The 24566-nt window shown below is 34.9% G+C and overlaps 1 long non-coding RNA gene across 1 annotated transcript in view; it reads right to left on the minus strand.

Moving 5' to 3' along the window:
- Positions 1 to 265: 265 nt before the first annotated feature.
- LOC103878285 overlaps positions 266 to 24566 on the minus strand; it is a 79072-nt gene continuing 54771 nt past the window's right edge. Inside the window, exons 2-7 of the long non-coding RNA XR_002517549.2 lie at positions 22222 to 22395; positions 21920 to 22057; positions 19476 to 19593; positions 10775 to 10939; positions 9023 to 9208; positions 266 to 375 (exon numbers count right to left, since the gene is read on the minus strand). This is a non-coding gene — a long non-coding RNA (uncharacterized LOC103878285). The remainder of the gene's footprint in view (positions 376 to 9022; positions 9209 to 10774; positions 10940 to 19475; positions 19594 to 21919; positions 22058 to 22221; positions 22396 to 24566) is intronic.

A 24566-nucleotide genomic window follows, 5' to 3' on the forward strand; every position in this document is an offset into this window, starting at 1 on the left:
CCCTGAACATCAGAATCATTTTCTGTAAAGTGGAGGTGATATTAAAGCCTTGTACAGTTAGTGTGAAATTAATTGTTATGACATATGTAAAGTTTTTCTTCAATGGTAAACTCTCAAAAATTGAATTTCACACCTCTCCCCCTGTGAACACTCACAGATACATTTTCCTCAATGCATAAGGAATTGTTTATCAGACATGAAATATGAAGTTGGAATTTGTAAATGAATTTGTGGGCTTAGGACAAAAAGCACTCAATTCCATTGATTTATTGTCCAGTCTGTCCTTCACAGAGTGCTAGTCAGCATATCAGAATTAGTTGTTCTATTTGATGACTGCTTTTCTCATTCACCATAGTGGCTTTGTAGAATGATTAGCTGTTAGATCAAGGTATAAGAAAATCAGATTAACTTAAATTGGCAAGTAATTTTTAAATAAGTGGGCTTTAAATTCAGTCATAAAGTATAGGGGTGGAAGCTGGTCTAAACTCGTGAAAGCCTTATCTATTGGGTATGTCTTCAGATTGCTTTCCTTGAATTTTGTATGGCCAGTTGCCACATTTAAGTTGGACATGGGATGAGGAGGGTAGGTGTAATACTGAGCTCATGCAGTGATATCCAAGAAATGACTAGTAATCTACCCAAAATGGTTTGTAACCAAAAATAAAATTCTAACTGACTGATGGGCCCACCCGTTGGCCAAGGGCCTTCCAAAGTTAGCTTGAAAAACTAGCTCAGGCCATGATGGGAAGTGGGGATCAGGCATGCCTCATTGTACCCTTCTCCTTTTGGAATTCAGGCACAGCTGATAGCATTAACATCAATACAAAGGCCTTAAGACTGATAGAACAGACTCTTTAAGTCTGTTGAGTTTACAATCTATTCTCTCTTATGCTACCTACAGGCTACATCTGCATGATAAAACTTTTGATTTCCACAACCTCTTATCTAACTCAGATATTTCTTTCTGTTGATTTCAGGTCTTCAGTTAATAACCAATTGCCAATCAGAAAGTCTTTGAATCCACCTGTGACCTGGAAGCCACTGCTTACAGTTGTCCTGCCTTTCTGGACAGAACCAATTCACATCTTACAGGTTTTGATTAATGTCTTATGTCTCCCTAACATGTATAAAACCAAGCTGTAGCCCAACTACTTGGCCACATGTTCTCAGAATCTCTGGGGGCTGTATTGCATGCCATTGGTCACTCATAAATGGCTCAGAACAGACGTCTTCAAATATTTTCAGATTTTTACTCTTTTCATCAACAAGTTGATAACTTTGAGCTGCATATCTTCTGTTGGAAGAGCTCTGGGATCCTACCTAGTTCCACTTTCACATTCTCCTTTCTACTGCTCTGTCCTCCCAATCTATTACTCACTATATCTGAGTTTATCTCAACTTATGCTCTGCCTTCAATGTTTATCAATACCACAACATTGAGAACTGCTGAGTAAAGGCTTGTCTACATGCCATGTAAGCTTATAAAGATATCTAACCCCTAGATTAATAGAATTAATATTAGATTCCATAAAGCGTAGTGTAGAAATCAAATGACTATAGCCTCTATAAAGGCATGTTTTTAAAAATAAATTGATATTTACCAATAAACCAAACAAATGAAGTTGTTGAGAAAATTTCCTAATTTCTAAAAATTTAAAGTTTTAAAAAATGAGAAAATAAACTTTGCAACTAAAGATTACATTGTTAAAAATTTATCTTCTGCCATGTCTTTAACATATTAAAAACTAATTTAATAATTTCATAGTTTTATTTTTTAATTCAATTTAATTTGAATTAAAATTGCATGAAAAGAGTAGTCACTACAGCCATTTAGACGGGAAAAATGGCTTTAAATTTTACTCCATATATACACTTGTTTGAAGGGAGTGGAGTCTAATTCTATTGCTTAGGGTTTGCATATTACAGAAAGAAAAAAGCTTCATTTTAAGGCAGCATTATGATTTTCCATGACAAAAGCTTGAGTATAAGTTTAGATAGATTTGGATTCAAGTTCCAGCTCAACTCTTTAAATCAGTATAAAACTTTGTATAATTTTCCAATATCTTAGAGCTTCCTTATATTACCTATTAAAGAAATATAAACAAATTTTAATGAAATCCATATCCTCTCCTGGATAAGATGAAACAACAAATGTCTGTAGTATATAGTATGACCAATCTTTATTAGTCACTAAGGAAAATAACTAATATTATCTTTATAGATTCACCTACTTAAAAAAATACTGTATTAAAACCTGAGTGTCTCAGCTTGTTTTCTACTCTGTAACAGAATACTTCAGAAATTTATTTAGCTCATAGTTCCAGAGGCTGGGAAGCCCAAGATCGAGGAGCTATATCTGGTGAGGGTCTTCTTTTGGCTTTTAATATGGCAGAAAGTATCACATGGTGAGAAGTGAGAAACCATACAAGACAGAGAGAAAAAGGACGCCAAACTTATCCTTTTATTAGGAGCTCACTCTCAAGATAATACAACCACTTCTGCCATAGCAGCATTCATCCATTCATGAGGGTAGAGCCGTTATGACCTAAACACCTGTCAAATGTCCCACATCTTAATACCTTACATTGGCAGTTTAATTTCACATGAGTTTTGGAAGGGACATTCAAACCATAGCACTGAGCAAACATTATGCTGAAGCTTCGTGTGAAAATGTATAAGATATCTCATGAAAATGAGAAACAGAAATCAGAAATTGATAAAATTTTCATTTGGTTATTCCGAGATGAGCGGATCACGAGGTCAGGAGATCGAGACCATCCTGGTTAACACAGTGAAACCCCGTCTCTACTAAAAATACAAAAAAATTAGCTGGGTGTGGTGGGCGCCTGTAGTCCCAGTTACTCAGGAGGCTGAGGCAGGAGAATGGTGTGAACCTGGGAGGAGGAGCTTGCAGTGAGCCGAGATCGTGCCCCTGCACTCCAGCCTGGGGGATTACTACTACTGAGAGTGTGATCTTCAATGTGGCTTGTTTGGATGACAAAATGAGTTTTCTTCCATAATTCTGCCTTAAAATCCTATTATATTTTGTTTGGAAGGTGATAAAAGAGAAATTGTTTCTGGTTACCTTCTAACCAGAAAGAGATGCAGTTCTTTTATTAAAAAGATACTCTGTTTTAGAGAGCAAATATATCAGAACCAGATTTTTTTTGTTGTTTAGTTAGAGCCATAGGAGGGTTCACAGAAAATTACCTTAACCATTGCATTTAAAATAGTCCATAAATGTCTAGCAAGTAGAAGCGTGTAGTAAATATGTAGGACAGAAGAAAAGTAAATAACTGAATTTTGCCCAGAAAACTGATTGAGAGTATTTGGGGAACCAAGGGAAGACCCTTATTGAGCTTAACAAAAAGTTGTCATAAATACACATTTTTTGAGTGGCAACACAGATTGTATTTGTTTAGAAACCTGTGAAGAAATAATTAATAGGAGATGACCAGGCATGGTGCTATAATCCTAGCACTTTGGGAGGCCGAGGAGGGAGGATTGCTTGAACCCAGGAGTTCAAGACCAGCCTAAGCAACATAGTGAGACCCCATCTCTACAAAACACTTAAAAAATAGCCGTGTGTGGTGATGTGAACCTGTAGTCCCAGCTACTTGAGAGGCTGAGGTGGCAAGATTGTTTGGCCCTGTGAGAGGGAGGTTGCAGTGAGCAGTAATCATGCCACTGCACTCCAGCCTGGGTGACAGAGTGAGATCACGTCTCAAATAATGTATTATCATTATCATCATAAGAGAAACCAAGCCCAGTGGAACAGTTTTCCACAGGAAAGAAAAAGGTTTGCATAAAAAATTTTGGAGATTTTAGCACATGATTAAATAGATGAAAAGTCAAAAAACTAGGCAACTCCCTAACACATGTGACTATGATGGAAGGGCTTATCTTCATTAGAAAGGGGTCACCAGAAGGACTGGACAGGCAGAATTTAAAACAAAACAAAACTTGCTAGATCTTTGAGTGCCAATCTATTTCAAGGCATTGACGTACCCACGATATTTTATAACAATAAAATTTCTAAACTAAGATTTTGAAAAATCACATATTATTTCAAAGAATACATTTGAGTACAGCCTAATAATTGACATAAATTTATATTAAAATTAAACTATGTGATCAGATGTGAAAAGCTGAAAGTGAGAACAACAGAATACTAATTTTCTGGCAACTAGTATCCTGGGTTCAATATCCACTGGTAAATAAAATAAACAGCAGCTTTATGGATTATTCAAAGACCCAAAACTTGAGGAGAGTTTTATAAAGTTGTACACTGGAAGTCAAAACAATGAAATGGACATGTTTAGATCCCCAACATCTGCAAGAGATTAATTGTAAACATCTTTCAGTTTAACCAAGGGGTGTCATTCATGGGAATACTCCATGTTTATATCAAAAATGTGAATGAGATGAAAATATGGGAAGAAGAGTTAAACAGGCTTTAACAGCCCCTAATTTCTGATGTTCTCTTCCACAATCTTCTTCCCTCTATTGTATCTGAGACTCATGACTTGCTTCTAACAACAGAGAACAGTAAAGGTGAGAGGATGTCATTCCATGAATAACTCATGCTGTGTAAGACTTTGTCTTGCTGGTCAACTTGCTCTCCTGGCTAAAGATAGTAAGTGGGTGTTGTTCTAAGTCACTCAGTCTATGATGATTTGTTGTACAGCATAGAAAACTAATACAAGGAGATCCATCAATCCTTCACAGAGTAAGAATATCTTGGTAAAGGTAGAGATGTCTTTGGCATATAAGTGTTTTTAGGTTACAAGATTACTAATCCCTTTTTCAGGTAACTTACTAGCACTGCTAAGAAGGTTCATTTTATAGCAAGTAATTATGTGAAGTAAAGTTCCAGCTCCAAATTCAAAATAATAATAATAACAATAAAAGGGAAAAAAATCCTACCAAATTGGTTATCCAAAGAACTTAATGATTTCCCTAGTTCATTTTTTTCTCTCTTAAAAATAATTTTTATTTTTAATTGTGCTGAAATTGTAGTCAAACAATGTTTACCATCATAACCATTTTTAAGTGTATAGTTCAGTGGTGTTAAGTACATTCAAAATTCTTTATATTTTGCAAAACTAAAAGCTCTATACCCATTACAAAACTACACATTCCATTTTGCCCCCAGTTCCTGGCATCCATTATTCTACATTTTGTCTTTGAATTAGACTACTCTAGGTATCTGTATAAGTGAATCGTAGAGTATTTATCTAATTGTGATTGGCTTATGTAATTAGCATAATGTTCTCAGGGTTTATCCATGTTGTAGTGTGTGATAGGATTTTCTTCCATTTTAAGACCGCATAGTAGTTCAGTATTATGTATATACTACATTTTGTTTATCTATTTATCTTTTAACAGATACTTGAGTTGTTTCCACATTTTAGCTATGTGAATAATGCTGCTGTGATATGAGTATACAAATATTTCTTTGAAACCTGGATTTCAATTATTTTGGGTACATATACAGAAGTGGAATTGCTGGATCATAGGTTCATTGTATTTTTAATTTGTCAAGAAACTGACATGATGTTTTTCATAATGGACACACAGTTTTACATTCCCATCATCAGTGCACAAGGGTTCTAATTTCTCCACGTCTTTGCCAGTATTTGTGATTTTCTGATTTTGTATAGCAGATATCCTAATGAGTGCAAGATGGCATCTCATGGTTTTGATTTCTGCTTCCATAATGATTAGTAATGTTAAACATTATTTTATGTGAGTATTGTTCATTTGCATATCTTCTTTGGAGAAATGTCTATTCAAGTCCTTTGCTCATATTTAAATTGAGTCATTTGTTTAGTTGTTGACGTGTAAGAGTTATTTATATGTTCAGATATCAACCCTTAACAAACATATGGTTTTCAAAGTGTTCACCCATTCTGTAGGTTGCTTTTCCTTCAGTTGATTGTATCATTTGATGTGTAGAAGTTTTAAATTTTGATGTTGTCCACTTTATCTATTTTTTAAATTTTGTTCCTTGTGTTCTCTCTTTCTCTCTCATCACACTAGTATTCTTGAAGTGCTCCAGTCCCAGGTTTAAAGTGAAACTCAGAAACAGTGATCATACTAAAGTAAGTTTGTTATCTTTAGAAAGATAAGAATGTTGTTGCTGGACTTAGAAATATGAATAAACATATGCCAGATATATAGATGGATAGCTAGCTTGATAGATAATTACATAGACAGAGAGATAAAACCCCAGAAGTCAAGGTATCAGAAAACATAAGAAATACTATATTCATGCCCATGAAAAGTGTAGTCAGTAAATTCCCTTTCTAGGTTTTATTTATTTATGTGAATTCAAAGTGTTTATTAAACAGATAAAAGCCTCTCACCTTTTTGCTTTTCCTACTTTCTTAGGCCAAAAATTCTGATTTTGCAGTATTTTCCTGCTATAGTTTTTATATAATGAAGCATGGGCCAGTAAAAAGCATGGGATAGAATTATGACTCCCACCTTAATTTGTTCAATTTCATGAGCTATTTGATGCTTTACACAATGCAGTTTTAATGAGTGAGCAACCCCCAATATGGGATTTAACTAATTTTTCTCTCTTAGTTCCTTTTTCTACTTTCAGATATGGCTAGCTTTTTCAGTTGCCAAGAATATATGCCCTCATTATTTACTCAAGTGGTTTAAAAGTGACTGCAGGAAGCAAATGTCAAATATTCAGAGTTGAAGGCTTTATACAACCTTCATCACATCACTGTAACCATCATCATCACACAATGGGATGGAATGGAGTAGGTTGATCAGATGTAGTCAAAAGCTCCAGTCTTTCTACTTTTCAGGAATACTAGTCTAATCTTAAAGGAAATGCACTTATTAAACCATGTGAAAACTCTGAAAGAAGATGGGCCTTAGTGAATAGTTCTCTAGGAGACTGCACCCATCTCCTAATTGTCTATCTGGCTGACCTGCAAAACAGAAACATAGTTTTGTATAAGAGACTCTTTGGCCAGGTTTTAGGACATATATTGGCAATAATACAGAGAAGCAGGGTACAACATGGTAAGTGATTTCACTAGTGAGGGCTTTATGCAAAGTAACTAACTGTTTGGCAAACAACAAAATGTTCATCTCAAGATGGGTATGATATTTGGCATATGACCCTACCTTTGAGATGATGATTGCCCCCATCAGGAATATAAAGGAAACTTGGATTTCTCAAATATGTTTTTAATTAAAGACAACTCAGTGGAGGTGTTAAAAGAACAAAACCTCACTTTGTAACTTCAAGTAATTTTCTCTCTGGATCTCTGCTTTAACCTATAAAACTGATGCTAAATAAACGAGTTAATTTCCCAGTTCTTACCTCTCTTGAAATGCATTTTATTCAAAATCAATGAAGTATGAAGGAAAATCAGGTCAGTGGATGTATACCATAATCACATGACTTCACATACCTCATAATGGGTTTTGCCTTATTTATAATTCAAAGCGAATTACAAACAAAGAGGTTAATTACACAGTTAATGTGATGTGCTTAAATGTGGAAGTGAGGGTACTGCAAAAGGTAAGCTTCTCACAGTAAATGTACCAAGTCTACATTTCACATATGGCAAACTTCTTATGAGTATTTAAGGCTTTAAATTAGGAACTTAGTGTGGCATGCATATATGTTGATATTACAGGAAGTCTTTACTGTTTTATAATTTATTTTGATTGTAATAAAATCTGCAACTCACATTTGTATGCAATAAGGTATAGGCTCCACTTCTTCAAGGTCTTTAACAACCATCTTTACTAGTTCAGCAAAATGTTATAAAAATGTGTGATTTGTGGGTGCTCAGTATAGAGATGAGGTAAGGGGCAGGGTGGCATAATGGCTGTGTTATGTAATAGATGTGTTATTTGGTTTACTTGATAACCATTTCTCACTACGAATTAAATTAAACTCATGTAGATGTCATAACTTTTGAAAATCATAAATATAAAACTATAGAGAAAAATATAGTCATGCATCTCATTCTTTCATAGTAATATCAGCAAGTCTGCTAAGCAGTGTGTATACTGAGCACAATGAAAGATGATACTGAGGGCTTTCTTTCCTTTACTCTTTCTGTACTTTTTCTTTTCCTCTACATTTTTTTTTTTCATTATGAGGTGTGCCTACTATTCAGCAAACAATTACAGATGACAAACTATTGTACTAGTTCTGTCATGATTAGCTGAAGAATATGCTGGCAGAGACATGAATAATGCTTAGAATTTTTCACTCAATCTTCTAGTGCAGTATTACTATTAATTCATTCTAGAATTATACAGACATTAGCAAGGTACATAATTATGGTAGTAATTTTCTGTAATATTATAATGTCAAATAAATGTTAGGATTGCTATTACAAAAGAGGAAAGATAGAAATTTATCTTATTCTAAACTTAATCGTCAATGAATTAGTCACCTCAGTTGCTATCCAAAAAGTCTACTTAGAGAAGTTATCTAGAAAATACCACGACCTACATAGCAATAACAATTGCTGCATAAAGTTATTTCTAAGCAAGTAATTGTAGCAGATATTTTCAGCGTAATCCTGATGAAGACAAGAGAGGACACAAATTTGGATGTAAATGTGCTTTGCTGTATGTCATAAGCATGTAAATGAAAGGTCAGTGATTTATTATTTTAAATGAATTCAAGTGGGGAAGGATGTTTTATAGTGTAAATAAATAATCATGCCCTTATTTAATTTTCTCTCTGTCAAATTTTATTTAAAATGCAGCACATTTGTATAAGATGTAAATAGAAAAACTGAGAAGTTTGTGTATAATGCATTACCTAATAATCATTAATTCATTCATTTATCTATTATATATTTACCAAATATATACTTACCATGTCTTTTGCTTAGAATTGACTAGATCTTTCTGCTGGAACAAATAACCCTATCGTATTGACTTAAAACAGCACAAAAGGCATATTTCCTATACAAGTTTCATATTGGTAACAGTATGATTATGATCTCTGCTCAATGTCGTGCCACCTTACCTTTGGGATCCAGGCTGATAAAGCAGTCACAATAGCTACAACATGCCAGATGTTGTGGTAGAATGGAAAGATAATATGGTCAGGCATGCATGTCTCTTAAAGCTTCTACCCAGAAGTGATAGGTGTCACCATGAGTCACATTTCATTGGCCAATGCAAATCACATGATGTGAGCCTGACCTTTCATCTGAGAAATGAAATAAACATAATTTCATTTTCATGTGTTTAGATATACGGGCATACTTCATTTTAATGTGCTTTGCTTTATTGCACTTAGCAGATTAACAGTATTTTTTATAAGTTGAAATTTAGTGACAATCCTGTGTTTAGTAAGTCTCTTGGCTCCATTTTTCCAACAGCATGTGCTCACTGTTTGTCTCTGTGTAACATTTTGTTAATTTTCATAATATTTAAAACTTTTGCATCTTATGGATAAGCGAAGAAAGTGGCTTCTTGAAAGAAAATCTACTCCTGGTGAACATGCTGTGAACATTGTTGAAAAGACAACAAATAATTTAGAATATTACATAAACTTAGTTAGCAATGCAGTGGCAGTATGTAAGAGGATCAACTCCAGTTTTGGAAGTTCTACTGTGGGTAAATGCTATCAAACAGCATCACATGCTAGACAGAAATCTTTCGTGAAAAGAAGAGTTGGCTGGGTGCGGTGGCTCACGTATGGAGGATCGCTTGAGCTCAGGAGTTCGGGACCAGCCTGGGCAACATGGCAAAACTCCATTCCTACAAAAAAAAAAAAAGAAAAAGAAAAAACTTTCAGAAACCACCATCCCATTAGTCAGCAGTCATCAACATCCAGGCAAGACCTGCCACCAGCAAAAATATTATGAGTTATTGAAGACTCAAATGATCATTAGAATTTTCCAGCAACAAAGTATTTTAAAAGTAAGATCTGTACATTGTTTTTAGATGTAATGTTATTGCATACATAATATACTACAGTGTAGTGTAAAAATCATTTTGATATGCACTGAAAAAACAAAACATTAGTGTGACTTGCTTTATCATGGTAGTCTGAAACTGAACTCACAATATCTGAGTTATGCCTGAACTTTCCTGTTCCTAAGTTAAATAATACAGGAAAGCAAAAGTGACTTTGTTACTTGTCCCAGAAAAGACGTGTCCCTGAGAAATATGATTGCTAATTAAATACAAGATCTTATTTATCAAAATTAAGAGCTCACTGCTAAAAGTGATTTCAAGATCTTTACTTTCTCGTGTCCACCAACACAAGCTATTAAAGCTATTATGTCATAGACGCGTCCCAATCTCAGCTAACTCCCCTTTTGCAATACATACTTTGAAATCATCCATCTCAGGTCCTAAAACCCTATCAATATTCACCACTGACTTCCCTCCTCTTGAACATTATTAAGACTCTATCAGAATAGTATTATCTCTTACTGCAGCTAGTCAGAGAGACTTTGATTTCCTTGATAGATAAGTTTTTCTGTCAATCATTTTGAGGAGTGGGCATTCAATATATGTCTACTCTCTACACTTTGAAGAAAACAGGAAACTGAATTGAATTTTAATGTTAGGTGTTGTGATGGACATTAGAGATATAGAATTCAATAGGGTCTAGGATTTGGCATATGGTATTTGTTTTATAACATTTGTTAAATGAATAAATAAAATTTCAAATGGCAATGTTGTAAAAACTTTGTTATTAAGAAAATGATGACAATAGAGTTAGCAGAATAAAAAAAAAAGGTATATATTCATACAAACTTACTGTTGTACAATCCAATATTTTAACTTGGTTAATGTTTTCTAATTCACTTGTTTCTTGGGTTTGTGAGTAAGAGTAACCCACAGATGGGTGGACAGCTTCTCCTCAACATCAGGGTGAAACAAATAATTTCATAATCATTGGAGAACTTCTGAAAGAATATTTAGTCTAGAAGAGAATAATATATTAGATTTTTTTTTAAGTTTCTTTCTCTTTTATATTTCTAAATCCCTGAGGACATGATATTCTTATCCCCCGATACAATGAAGATGTACAGTAAAAATTTTTGAAAGAATGAATAAACAGCAACCCCATTCATACTTCTGGCATATGTTGTGCTGGCACTTTATGCAAAATCCTGTGTGGTTTTAAAGATTCAAAAATGAATAGCATACAGACACTTGAGGCACCTTTGTAAAAGGAATAACGTCTGAATAAAGTCTAGAAACCACTATGGCTTCTAGAAGATGTGACATATCTCTGCCTTCTCATAACCCTACATGGCTAAGCACATTTTCTATAGAAATAATTCTATGACAAGCAACATGGTATAATGGAAAGATTTCTGAACTTAGAATGTGTTTCCAATGCCAACACTCACATTTGATTCTCGATGTGAATTTTGACATCTCTGTGCCCCCGATATTGGTTTCCTCATTTACAAAATGAGAGTTATTTATATTATAGTTGTGTTATGAGAATGTGAATATGGAATACTTGGGAAACAATTTAGCACTATCTGCAGTTACACCTGGCAAGTTGATTTTTATCCTTCACTTCTACCGTCTCTTCCTTTTATATCTTGTCTGTCACTCTTTAGCTTCCTCTGGCATTTTATACCCAGCAGTGAATTGAAATCTTATATTAACTTGTATGCCTACTTCCCTTTGCACCTTCTCTGAGGACAGGACTACTTTATTCATCTTTACATCCCATACATTTAGTACAGAGCCTGATGTATAGTAGATGGTTAATAACTTGAAAAAGAAAATAATAAAGAAAAGGATATGTTAATTAATGAGTGAATACATAAATTAAAGAGATGTGGAATATAACAATTGTCAACAGAGTGCTCTGTTCAATCATTGAAGTAAGAGAATCACCAGCCCTCTCTTCTGTATAACTTTTTTGAAGCTAAAGATGTAACATGTGCAGCAAAGGATAAAATCAGCACTGGAGTTTTCCCCAACTTCTTCAATAATAGGAATTACTTGAGTACTTATGAAATATACAGCTTCCATGACCTTCGTCATGAAGAGTTTAATTTTTCAGCCCAGGATATCACTAATAAATTTATATTTCTAGGAAGCACTTCTAATCAGTATACAACATGAGTAAAACACCATTGAGAGGTTTAGTAACATACTGAGGTCACAGGACTATATATGTAATAGCTGAGATTTGAAATTTGGCAAATTGATTTTTAAGTCTGTATTCTTAATTTTTCATAATTATTTCTTCACTAACAATAAAATCCTTATATTTGTACAATGCTACACAATTTAAAATGTGTTACATTTACTACTGCAGAGAACAAGTGATACTTACAGAGATCCATTAAAAGTATTTCAGAGTAAGCACCACATTTAGGTTTGAATTTTGTAGTACATGATGGGATAGTACCATGTAGTTATTGACCAGACTTTTCAAAAGCTATCATATTAGTTTCCTATTGCTGCTGTAAAAAATCACATCAGTGGATAAACACACACAAATGTACTGTCTTGCAGATCTGGAGGTCAGAGTGCCAAAAGAGTCTTACGAGGCTATAATCAAGTAATCAGGATGTCAGCGGAACTATTTCTCATGAAGTCTTCAGAGAAGAGACCGTTCCTTGCCTCTTCCATTTTCTAGAGGCTGCTAGGATAGCTTGGCTTGTGGCTGTAGAACGTTAATCTCTTCTTGCATTGTCATATTGCCTTTTCCTCGTTTGTTTCTCCCTCCAGCCTCTTACAAGGACCCATGTGATTACATTAGGCTCACCCAAATAATCTAGAATAATCTCCTCAATTCAAGACCTGTAATTTAAATCACCTCTACAAGGCCCCTTTTGCCATGTAGAGTGGTGTATTTAGAGGGTCTAGGATATGGATATCTTTGGTGACCATTTTCAAGCCTACCACACCAAGAGCAGCATAAGGGTGTTCCACAAAGGACAGTTTCTTAGCCTAGATGTCATTGAATCTCCTGCATTGCATATGCCAATAAAAGGATGGAGATTAGGTAAAATACTTTTAATATTTTTGTTATAATAGTTATGGAAATGAAAACATAGGTTCTGATTGGAACAAGATACCATTCCTTTGCGCCCAGGAAAAACAGTACATGTGATTACTCTTAAGTCATCAATAGGTTTTCTTTCTTACATGGAAAGCACTGTCACACTGACTCAAAGTAAAACCTCTCCAGGAATTGGGTGTTCAATGCTATTCTGAAAGCCTAAATCAAACTAACTTTTGCATTCCAGAAGAGTTCCCTGAGACTCTATCTGCAAATTAATAACAAATCACCCAGAATTTGAAATCATAAGAAATTACTTAGCAAGGGTTTACAGCTGCAAATCATGCCCAGTTGAAAGGTTCTAGCTTTCTGAGACAGAAGTGTTTGCATAACAGAGAAAGTTCTGTGAAGAGCTGCCCTATATTGAAGGATGAGTCCTCCTCTCATGTTAAAAATACCTTCAGCAACACATTTTAGAAAGAAACTGAACCATAGTCAGCATGAGGAGTTGCTGGAGGTCATAAAGGACAAACATCTGTAATAATTTGCTTGTCTCTATCACATAATAAAAAACAAAATGTAAACTGAAACAGTTACCGTTTACATAATCTCAGTGACATTGATCAAATTGGGAGGATGCCAAATAAAAACATGTTTTCTTATTAATTCCTTAATTGTTTTTCTCATTTTGCAAATCTGAGTTAATACATTGACAAGAAGATACAGTTTACTTTGCAGTAGAAACAAATGTGAATTTGCCAACCAGATGTGGGCTGCTAAATAGCAGTCACCTTTGAACTAATTTTCCTAGGCTGTTTATTTGTTAGTTAGTACTTTACAAAGCCAAGAAGGAAATATGGAGTTTGTCTTTCACAAAGATCCATTGAGAGTATTTCCAGGGTAAGGACCACTGTAGGGTTTGGATGTTGCAGTGTATGATGGGGGCAGCAATGAGCATCCTGTGGGTGACTTCTGAGCAGTGAAATTAAGTTGTTTGCAAAGCTGTCTTTTGGATCGAGGCAAATGAAGTGATCTGCAACTAATGGATGCTTGGCATAAGCCCTGGGACATTACCCTGAGTGTCTCGGAGGTGTTACTTCAAGCAAATCACTTAAACATTCTATACTTTAATCTCTCCATTTGTACAAGGCAGAAATTATATACCTGCTATGTCTTTATCTCCCGAGAGTACCTTAGAGACTTGTAAAATTTATTCATACTTCTAAAGCATTTCAAAAGAAAGTTGAACATGTAGCAAATCAGAATAATCTCTTCATGTCATATTCTATATAGATTAAAAATATTCCTATCCTCAGATTGATTAATACCATCCTGAGCAATTTGTCTTAAAGGAATTATCCAAAAGATAGAATGTACTATAGTCAATGAACAAAAATATTCTTTTAAGAATTGTTTACAATAAAGCACATGAAAGCAGTCAAACTGTCTATTGATATTTGATATATAAATAATAGATATATGTTTAGTTGATATACAGTTTTGAACTATCAAAAGTAATGATAATGAAATTAAGGTGACATCATTGAAAATTACTTAATATTACATAAAGTAAAAATGAACGCTATTAACTAATACCCAAGATATGTGTTCTATACGAATGAATACTAGGGCCGGGCATGGTGGCTCACACCTGTAATCCCAGCACTTTGGAGGGCCAAGGTGGGCGGATCACGTGAGGTCAGGAGTTTGAGACCAGCCTGGCCAACATGGTGAAACCCCATCTCTACTAAAAATAAAAAAGTTAGCCAGGCATGGTGGTGTGCGCCTGCAGTCCCAGCTACCTGGGGAGGCTGAGGCAGGAGAATCACTTGAACCCAGAGGCAAAGGTTGCAGTGAGCCGAGATTGTGCCACTGCACTTCAGCCTGGGCAACAGAGCAAGACTCCATCTCAAAAAAAAAAAGGAATGAATACTTGAAGAGATATGCAAAATTAAAATGAATGATGTGTTTGGGTAGTGAGCTATGTGATATTTATTTATTACATTTCTTAAACATCCTATAATGTTATATAGCATTTATCATTTTAACATTTTAAAATTAGAATTTTAAGATGAAAGAAATAAGGACACACGTAGTAGCATGCTGGAATATTGCCTTTATTTTTTTTGCTCCTGCTGTTCTGTTTTTCCTCTCTTCCATTTCCTAGAGTCAGCCAACACCACCATCTTCACTGGAAGCTTTCTCTGTAACTCACAGGAGTTTTTAAAGGTTTTTCATTCATTGTGTTCTGATAGTGAAAGTATTCCAGAGGGGCCTGCAGGCTCTGTCTAGCTGTCTCCCATCCTGGCTGCTCTTTGGTCATCCACACCACTGGCTGTAAAATGCCAGCAAGAAAATTAATGGAGCATTCGCCTATACCCTGATTCCTCTCTAAGGAAGACTGTCTCTGGGGAGCCACTAAAAGTACAGGAAAAATGTGCAGAAATCTCATGGGATTGGGAAGATGTGAAGACAGCTGGTGAATCTGGCAAACCCATGTCCCTGCAGAAACCTGTCATGCAGAGATAATGTGACCCGATTCTCTATGAATATGCATTTTATTGGACTAAAAGTGAAGGGAACATCTCACTTTGTGAGTGCAGCTGTTTTTTAAAAAGTGTGCCAGACATACCCAGAACTTTGTATGCATGATCTCATTTAATTCTCATGATAACCCAAGAGAGAGAAAACATAATGCCCATTTTAGCAGTGAAAAGAATGGAGCCCGGAAAGAGTTAATTACTTTCCCAGTGACACACTGTGAGACACTAGTGATGCCTGAGCCTTCAACAATTCTATGCAGTCTCAGAAGACAGTGTAACTAGGGTTATGCAGAAAATCCAGCAAAACAACCAAACAAAATACTCTTCTCCTCCATATCAGGAAAGTTACAATCATGCCATTGGAGCAATAATGGAAGTGAAACAATAGTTCAGGGCCTTTATTGTAAGCTGCTGCTATTTGTCAGATACCTTTTAAGAATACAAGCTTTCCTAATCAAACTAGCCAGTGTTGGCCTCCTATTTTTCTTCTTTAAACAACTGAAATAATACTCCTGAGATGAAGTAAAGAGTATCATGTTTAAGAGCTCCTCTCTGGATTTTATTGTGTAATACCTCATCTTATAGCTAATGTGAGCAGTAAATGTCCATAATCGTAAGTTTAGCCTGTAACCCAACGTCCCATGTGTATATATTTGGTTTCTTTCTATTAGCCTTTTTAAAAACATGTAGAGTTAATTTCTGGATACTCATTTTGTCTTTATATCTCATAGAGTCCAGACAGCTCACGTAGGTGGGAGAGTATAGGCAATTTACATACATGATGAAATAATAAAGATTAAAAAAATTCTTCATTGTCCCCCATATGCCAGTCCTGGTTCTGGATCATATTATACATTTTCTCAGTTTTTCCAACTGGCCTTCACGATAGATAGTATTATTTCCATTTGCATCTGTGAGAAGGGTAAGGTTTAGTAACTTTCACAACAAGATCATACTAGTGGTAAACTGGTAGCGTCAAGAATCTTAAGCCAAGATTTAAAGTCTTTTGCAAATATATCAATATTCCTGATCTTCCCCAGAGTATCTCAAACACAATAATACAGCCCAGACCTCACTTCCCTGCTGGCTTTGATATGGTGCACAGATTCTTGATTGTAAGCAACAGAAACTGAGTAATTAAATTTATTTTAAATGATGTGAGATACCTCAAAGAATCATTAGCAAGGCTGCAGACTGAGCCATGGAAAAACAGCAGGAACAGAAACAGCTCCCAAGACCCTAGGCACAATTATGCCACAGAGCTAGTTATGTAAAGATAACATTGCTGCTACCATCAACCACTCAATGACAGAGCTTGCATCCCTACCATGACCACTGGCATTGAACACTGTCTTTGCTTTAGGCCATTGCTACCCTGGAAACTCAAGGAGCTGTCTCTTCAACTGCAGCCTTCCACTAATATGAGCCTCTCAGTGTCTCTCATTCTTTGCTTGATATTTCCTAACTCGACGTTAGAGTGGGGTAAGGAGTGCCTTGTTGAACCAACATCACGCATCCACACTGTAGCCACAATGAGTACTGGGATATCCAGACTGACATTTTCAGCTTCTATTGTCATATATTGACTGTCATTGTCTTTCACCAAAGCTCAAAAATGCTGGTCATTACCATTCTCCCAGTCTCTGAGAAATGCCAACCATGCATTTGAGTTTTTGTTTCTTACTCTTTTGGATTAAGAACATATAGGTTTCTTTTAAAAATGCAAAGAGAATCACCTAAAGAGGACAACACACTGCTATTAACAGGCCAAATCCTCAGATTCTTCTACTTTATAAGATTATCTCAAGCAAAAATCAAAATTCTGAAGATGAAATATAAAAAAAATGATAATGTTGGTTCCGATTTAAGTGTAAGAAAATAGTCCAGGAAAAGAATAATTTCTAGAGGAAGGTAAAACTGGTTTTGTTGTTCAATTATCTGTTTTGCAGACCTGGGAAGTTATGGTGGAGAAAGCAACTGAAAGGAAAAAGAGACAATGTGAGTGGAAACTTTCTTAAGTGACAAATGGACATACATTCATTCAATCTTTGATTCAACAGGTATTTTTGACTGCCTATGCTGTCAGGCATAGAACTAGGTGCTGGAGATAAAAAATATGTGTAAAATTGCTCACTTTCTTCATAACGTTTGCTTTCTTCATGTATAGGCTGCTCGGCAGCTCACAGACATTTACCTGTCAGGAGCTAATTCTCTGGAAACCAAACTCCTTTTCTTCCAAAAATACCTATCTGACATAAAATGAAACTAGATTACACTAGTTCAGTGTTTAATATTCTGAAATCATAATTTTAGCCATAAATGCTGTTTCTTTCAAGTGATTGCTGTCTGGGGATTCTCATAGCAGCCTGAAGTTGGGGAGTAGTCAGATCCTTCCCTGGCTGTCACTGGCTTGTTTAAGTGACCCCAAGCAAATGAGTTAAGCATCTCTGGGACTTGGCTTTTTTATCTTTAAAAGAGGGCTAAAAATATCAGCCACCTGTTGGGAAGATCAGGGAGCTAATATGTCTCAGAGCTTTCAAATCTCTCGCTCTAAGCCTTTTGCTATCTACGTATTAAGAACAAAGACAAGTCCTCATTGCTTTCACCCAAATGCTACATTCATTCAAAGGAGGAAAAAATTACAATATTTGAGTTCTACAAGGCTTGAAGGTTATTTTGTATTAGTTTGAATTTCAAACTGTTTTTCTCTGTTGTACTCTTGGCACTGCCATTTTTTAAGTACAGCACTTCATTTGCATAATAATTACAAAGTTTAACAAATAGCATTAATGTCTGAAAGAAAGAGGTGCACTCCATTTAAATTACTGACAGTATTACATTACACATTTTAACTGCATTTTTTTTTAAAGAAAGCTATTCCATCCTAATGTGCTGCTGTACAGATTCCCAGAGCTCAGCATTATTTGTGCTTTAAGAAGGTAAAATCTCTTCCTGTGCTCTTTAGTGACTTCTAAAACCCTATTCATAAATACTGATTAGGCACTATTTCACCATAGGACAGAGCGCTGTTGGCACAGATCCCTACTCAAAGCCAAATTGGAAATGTTAGTATAGTAAATTAGGCCAAATGTCCTAGCTGTACTGTACATGAAAGATCATCTTTAATAAATAGATGCTAATGTAGCACTTGGATCACTTATTGCCGTAAATGTCAACCCTTGGCCTTGATTCCAGGAAGTTTGGGAAAAAAAAAAAAAAAGATATTCAAGGAATGTGTGCTATTTTAATGGAAAAAAGAATAAAGAGCAAACCTGAAATATACCATTTTTTTTGAAAGAGTGTTGAATTTGAACAGAAACTCACTGCTTAATTGTAGTGTGAGGAGAGAAAAGGAAAAAATGAAAAGACTTGTAATTTTTCCTGCTTATGCCCATGTTGTATTTGTTTTATTGCTTTTGTCTAGCTTTGTTACTTTGTGGATTATAAATAATGCATTTTTAACCAGTTTTCTCCTCAATTGTTTGTCCATAACTTCCTTTAAACAAACTTAGATCCACTAGAAATAAAGTATTCTTAATTCTGATTCCATACAAGCCATCCTACCACTTCTCCACTTACATGCTTTTATATCCGGGCAAAACACACAAACACAGACACACACAGCTCATGGGCAAACAACGTACAAAAATTCTATTAGAAAATTATATTAATTAGTAATTATTGTTTTATCCCTCTATTTGGCCTAAGATAAGACAGCCTACTTCTAATTATAAAATATATCTTTAGCAAGCATACAGGCATTTCAAAGAAAGAGACTATGCACATATGCACATATTATTTACCTCATATAAATAATGTCTAAGAAATTTGATGTGGCTTGGTAGCTTGTCCAAGCATTCTAACTTACCTATGTTAACCACCTATGACTGGTTCAGTTATTTGACCTGAAAAGGTAAAGTGTAGTAACTAAAAGTACTTACATTTTCCTGATTTCCAGCCAAACACCAACCACTTGTTAGACCTTACAAGTCACTTAAACTTCCCAAGACTCAAGGTCTTCTGTACGCTGGTGATGAGAACACCTGTCTCATAGCTGCACTGTGAAAGTGATGAACATGAAAGACTCAGTAAAATGCCATTGGCATGTAAATGGATCCCAAGAAACAGGCAATATTGCCATCATTATTTCTAAACTGAATTATTTTGAGTCTTACTCATTAATAAATTGTTATTTTATTTCAAGCTTTAGTCTGAAACATTAAACTCCTTATTGATAAGTAATCACTATTGCAATGAAAAATTATGACTTGTTACTGGTATACTCTTAGTCTTAAATTTTCCCCACATATGATAGATGTTTCTGGTTTATTTTTGTTTTTGTATTACATTTATTTCAAACTTTATCTTCTACAACTTTAAAAATGATTTAGTAGTACTTATCATTGTGAATGTCATGGTATTTTCATTCAAAGTAAAATAATTTGTGTTATAATTTTATTCATAAGGTACAAATTATGTGATTTATCATGGGAAGATATCTATAATAGAGATCTAAAGGATTATGCTACAGAAGCTTCTCTACTGTATCAATAATACCTTAGATAAATTCTGAGAAGAGCTTGATACAACCTTGATCAATAACGATGGTGATAGCTGAAGTTTTTAAATTCTTTGATTCTCCCTACTGTGTCAGGACCCATTTTATGTCCTCCAAAAGACATATTTCTAACCTTTACCACAGCCATTCAGTAGAATATCTATATTCCTACTTTAATATAAGAACTCCTGAAGGTGAAATAACTCGTGAGGACACGTAACTACAGGAGTCATCACCTGGATTTAAACCTAGGCTTTTTTTGTCTCAAACATCTATGTCTTTTATCATTCTGTATTCTAATATTGAATTATAGAGATGCTTTGCTTAGTAATATTGATTGTTCAGGTATAATATTCCCCCACAGTTATTTTTTGATAGGTAAATTAGGGGTTATTTCTATATGCATGAAAGGAAAAATAACTTTGTTTTATGTCCTTTGTATGTGATATGGATATTTATGGGATCATTTTACTTGACTGCAGCAGTTATTTTTAATTGTAGATATTACTAAAAAAAGGATTAATCATTTCGTAATTCAATTCCAAGAAAAGATAGCACCATATGGATTCTCTAGGTAAATTGAAGTAAGAGATCCTAAGGAAGTTTGTATAACGTAGGGTTAAGTGGAGTCTGATACTATTTTGAGATGTGGATTCAGGACAGATAAGGCAGCAGCAACCATGTAACCATGTAAACATGGAACATGTGAAACATATTATAGGTCCTGGGGGGAAGCCACAGGTAGAATGTTCCTAAGTTTATGTAAGAATAGCTTAAAAACAAGCAAGTCAGCTATAGCAGGTACTGGAATCTTCAAGATGATGAGGCCTTGACAAGGATGAAATAGGTTCTATATGAAAAAGATTTGATGTTGCAAAATAACCCAACGATGGGCATTGTAGGAGCTTCACAGTGGCTTAAATGTGGAGAGTCACTGAAAACTGGGTATACTGTTTAGAATTCATGTTAAGACTTTAGGGAGGACAGAAATTTCAAATGGGTTTCATTATTTAGTTTTCTACAAAGAAAAAAGATAAAATTATAAATATACATTTTATAGGTTAAACATTAATTTGAAGATGTGATGTGGTGTGCTCTGTATAAAAGTAATCAGAAAGAGTAACAAAATATTAAAATAATCTATAATGGTTTCAAAAGAATATTAAAATAAATGGACATATAAGAAAATTAGAGATAATTTTGAAAGATGCTGTTATATAATATCAGTATTATTTGTTTGAGAAATTTCCACAAAGCCCTTAAATATTTACAAGTTGAGAGCAAGCAGTATTCAATGAGCATTCATCCAACAAATAGAACTGAATTCCCCTATATGCTTAGTGAGCACTCCTGATTGCTTAATTAATGTTGATTGTTCCGACATTTATCATTGTTCTTTTCTTTCAAAAACACCACTTTTTCAGATGTTTATGCCATGTCCATCTGTAGAAAATATGCTGATCAAACAGCTTATGTCATTCCCTTTGGTCCAGGGCTCACACTGCAATTTAAGTTTACCAATTAGAGTGAAAGGATAGGTTGATTTTCTTTGCTGGGTGAGGAGAGTATTATTTTCTCTCTGAATGTTCTTTTCTTCATCTACGAGCATATCTAGTTCTCTCTCCTAGAGGAGAGGGACGAGGAATCTTAGTAATCTGAATGTTACTGGCAGTTGTGTTGCAACTACCAGATGAGTCAGCTTCAGTATAAAGCTGTGCCAAACATAAGCATAATATATATACAGAGAGATGGAAAAATGCTGGATCTTAGATGACACCACTTAGTCCACTCATTTGCAGAGCATCACACGTCTGGAATCTATCTTACCTTTTATTAGTTAAGCCAATCTGTAGCTGTGTTTTCTGTCATTTGTAGCTAAATGGATCCTAAATGCCCATGACTTTTGCTGTGCATTGCAGATATTCAGAAAAAAAAGACAAAATGTCTGCTCCCAAGGAGCTTATACTATAAGGGAACAAATAGATATATACATTATTACACATAGATAAAATTGATATATTTTATTATATACACATATAAAAATCACATAAAGATATATACATCATTAGAAAAACAATAAGATAAATGTTAATGAAGATGTTTTCCACCCTCATACAACCAACACTCACCTATCACATTGTTCCTACTGCAGGCAGAACATGAAAGAAGCCACTATTCAGGAGAATTTCAGAGCATAGCTTGCCCAGTATCAGATACGAAATGCACATTCAATGGCTTTCAGAAGCAGAAGTGGCAATGAGCACAAAAACATTACCCTCAATGAACATGAGGGTACTCAGCATCTGCATAGGAGATCATTACACAGAAAGATAAATTAATTCTCATAGATCTCTATTGAGAAAAATAATAAGTATTTTGTTAGAAATTGTATATGATTTTAAATTTCACTTATCATCTGATAATCTGGTTTTCCTAAAATATATAATGAATACATACCAAGTGCTATGGAAGCACTGTGTTTATGAATTTTTGTTGAAGTGGGACATAGTTATGAGTAGTCTTCATAGAGTTATCATTCAATATTCAAGGCAAGAATTCATCATAAATATGGGAAAGTTAGTCAATAGTAATGAATGTTTATTGAGCACTTACTATGTGGCACACATTTTTCTAGAAGCAGCAGCACTGAACAAAAGAAACAAAATTTGTTTTTATAATGAGGCTTATATTTGGAAGGGTTGAAAGAGTTAGATCATGAACAACATACATTACATGGGATGATAAAGTGATATGTGCTGGAAATAATGAAGTGAAATAAGGAGTAGTTGAGTTGGTTAAGGGAAAGGAGATCATAATTTCAGATAAGGTAGCCAGGGAAAACCTTGCTTAACAGGTGATATGACAGCAAACATATCTAAGAAAGAGTGCTCCAGATGAAAGAACGAGCAGTACAAAGACCCTGAAGTTGGAGAATATCTTGCATGTTCAAAGAACAGAAAGATAGCAAAGAGCCCCTGGAACAGAGTAGGCAAACAAGCTGAAGAAGATATAATGGAGTCCTAAATTATGGAAGGCTTCAGGTGAGGGCCTTTGCAAGTACTTTTACTTTTACTCTAAGTGAGATGGGAGGACACTGGACATTTTGAATTCAAGAGTGACAGAATCTAAGTTAAGTTTCAACAGGATTATCTTGCTGCAGGGTTAAGAAAAAGGTGGGAATAAAGAAACAGCATAGTATGTTTAGGAAGCAAACGGTGGCCAAGGAAAGGGTATGAGTGTGCTGTAGTGAGAGCGAGATTAGAAAAGGAGATAGGAACTATGTTACGATGGACCTTTATCTCTTTGATAATAATTCTGGACTTTTTTGCAGATGATAGATGTTAAACCTAAGAGTAGCATGATCACATTTATATTTCAGAAATCACAGGCTATGGCAGCATTTCTCTCCCCAGGAAAGAAATAAGAGTGAAGCAGAGAAAATAGTTAAGGGGCTCTGATTTTTACAACTTTGTTTAGCTACCAATAAAAAAGATTAAATATAAACAGTAATTTAAACAAAAATAAGTTTAAACATTTTTAATCTAGGGTTATCAAAGTGGTTCCTCAACCAACAAAAACTTAGGACTTTTTCTGTATCATTAGATTATCATCCTCAACACTTGTCATTTATGTTATGATCCAAGATTGCTGTTCCATTTCCATCCATCATATCTGTATTCTAGTCAGTAGAAAGAAAGAATGAGAAAAGTGTGTCACCTCCCCTTTAAGGACATGTCCCAAAATTTGCTTACACTATTTCTAATTATATCTTTTTTTTGTCAAGAATTTGGCTTCAAGAATTTGGCTTCATCTAGCTGTCGGCGAAGCTAGAAAATGAACATTTTATTTTGTGTAGCTACATACCCAGCTAAAATTCAGTTTCTATTGCTGAGGGAGAAAGAAAAAAATGATATTGAGGACAACTATATGATTCTCGCTAAGAGACTAGTCCAGGTGAGGTTTGCTGTATTCCTGATCTCAATTGCTGTTTCTGCAGGTAGAGGATAGCATGTAAATTTAAGCAAGGTTTACAAAGGAAATCAGCCAGATTTGGTGAATAATTAGATCTAAAGGATGATTAAAAAACACATCTAATTTGAGATTTTGACTGAAACTGATTTTATGACAAGGTCATTAAGCGAGACAATGTCTTAGTCTGTTAGGGCTGCTATAACAAACTACCATAGACTGGGTGACTCATAAACGAAAGAAATTTGTCTTTCACAGTTCTAAAGGCTGGAAAGAGCAACATCATGATGCCAGGTGATTTGATGTCTGATTAGAGCTAGCTTCCTTATTGATGGCCATCTTCTAGGGCGTAATGTGGACAAAGATGTTAGGTTGCATTTACAAAGACACTAATCCCATTCTTTAGGGCCCCACTTTCGTGACCTAACCACCTCTCAAAGATCCACTTCCTAACGACATTACCTTAGTGGTTAGTATTTTAACATATAAATTTTGGGGAGGAACA

This window comes from Papio anubis, chromosome 13, assembly GCF_008728515.1.
Source record: "Papio anubis isolate 15944 chromosome 13, Panubis1.0, whole genome shotgun sequence".
Lineage (NCBI taxonomy): Eukaryota > Metazoa > Chordata > Mammalia > Primates > Cercopithecidae > Papio > Papio anubis.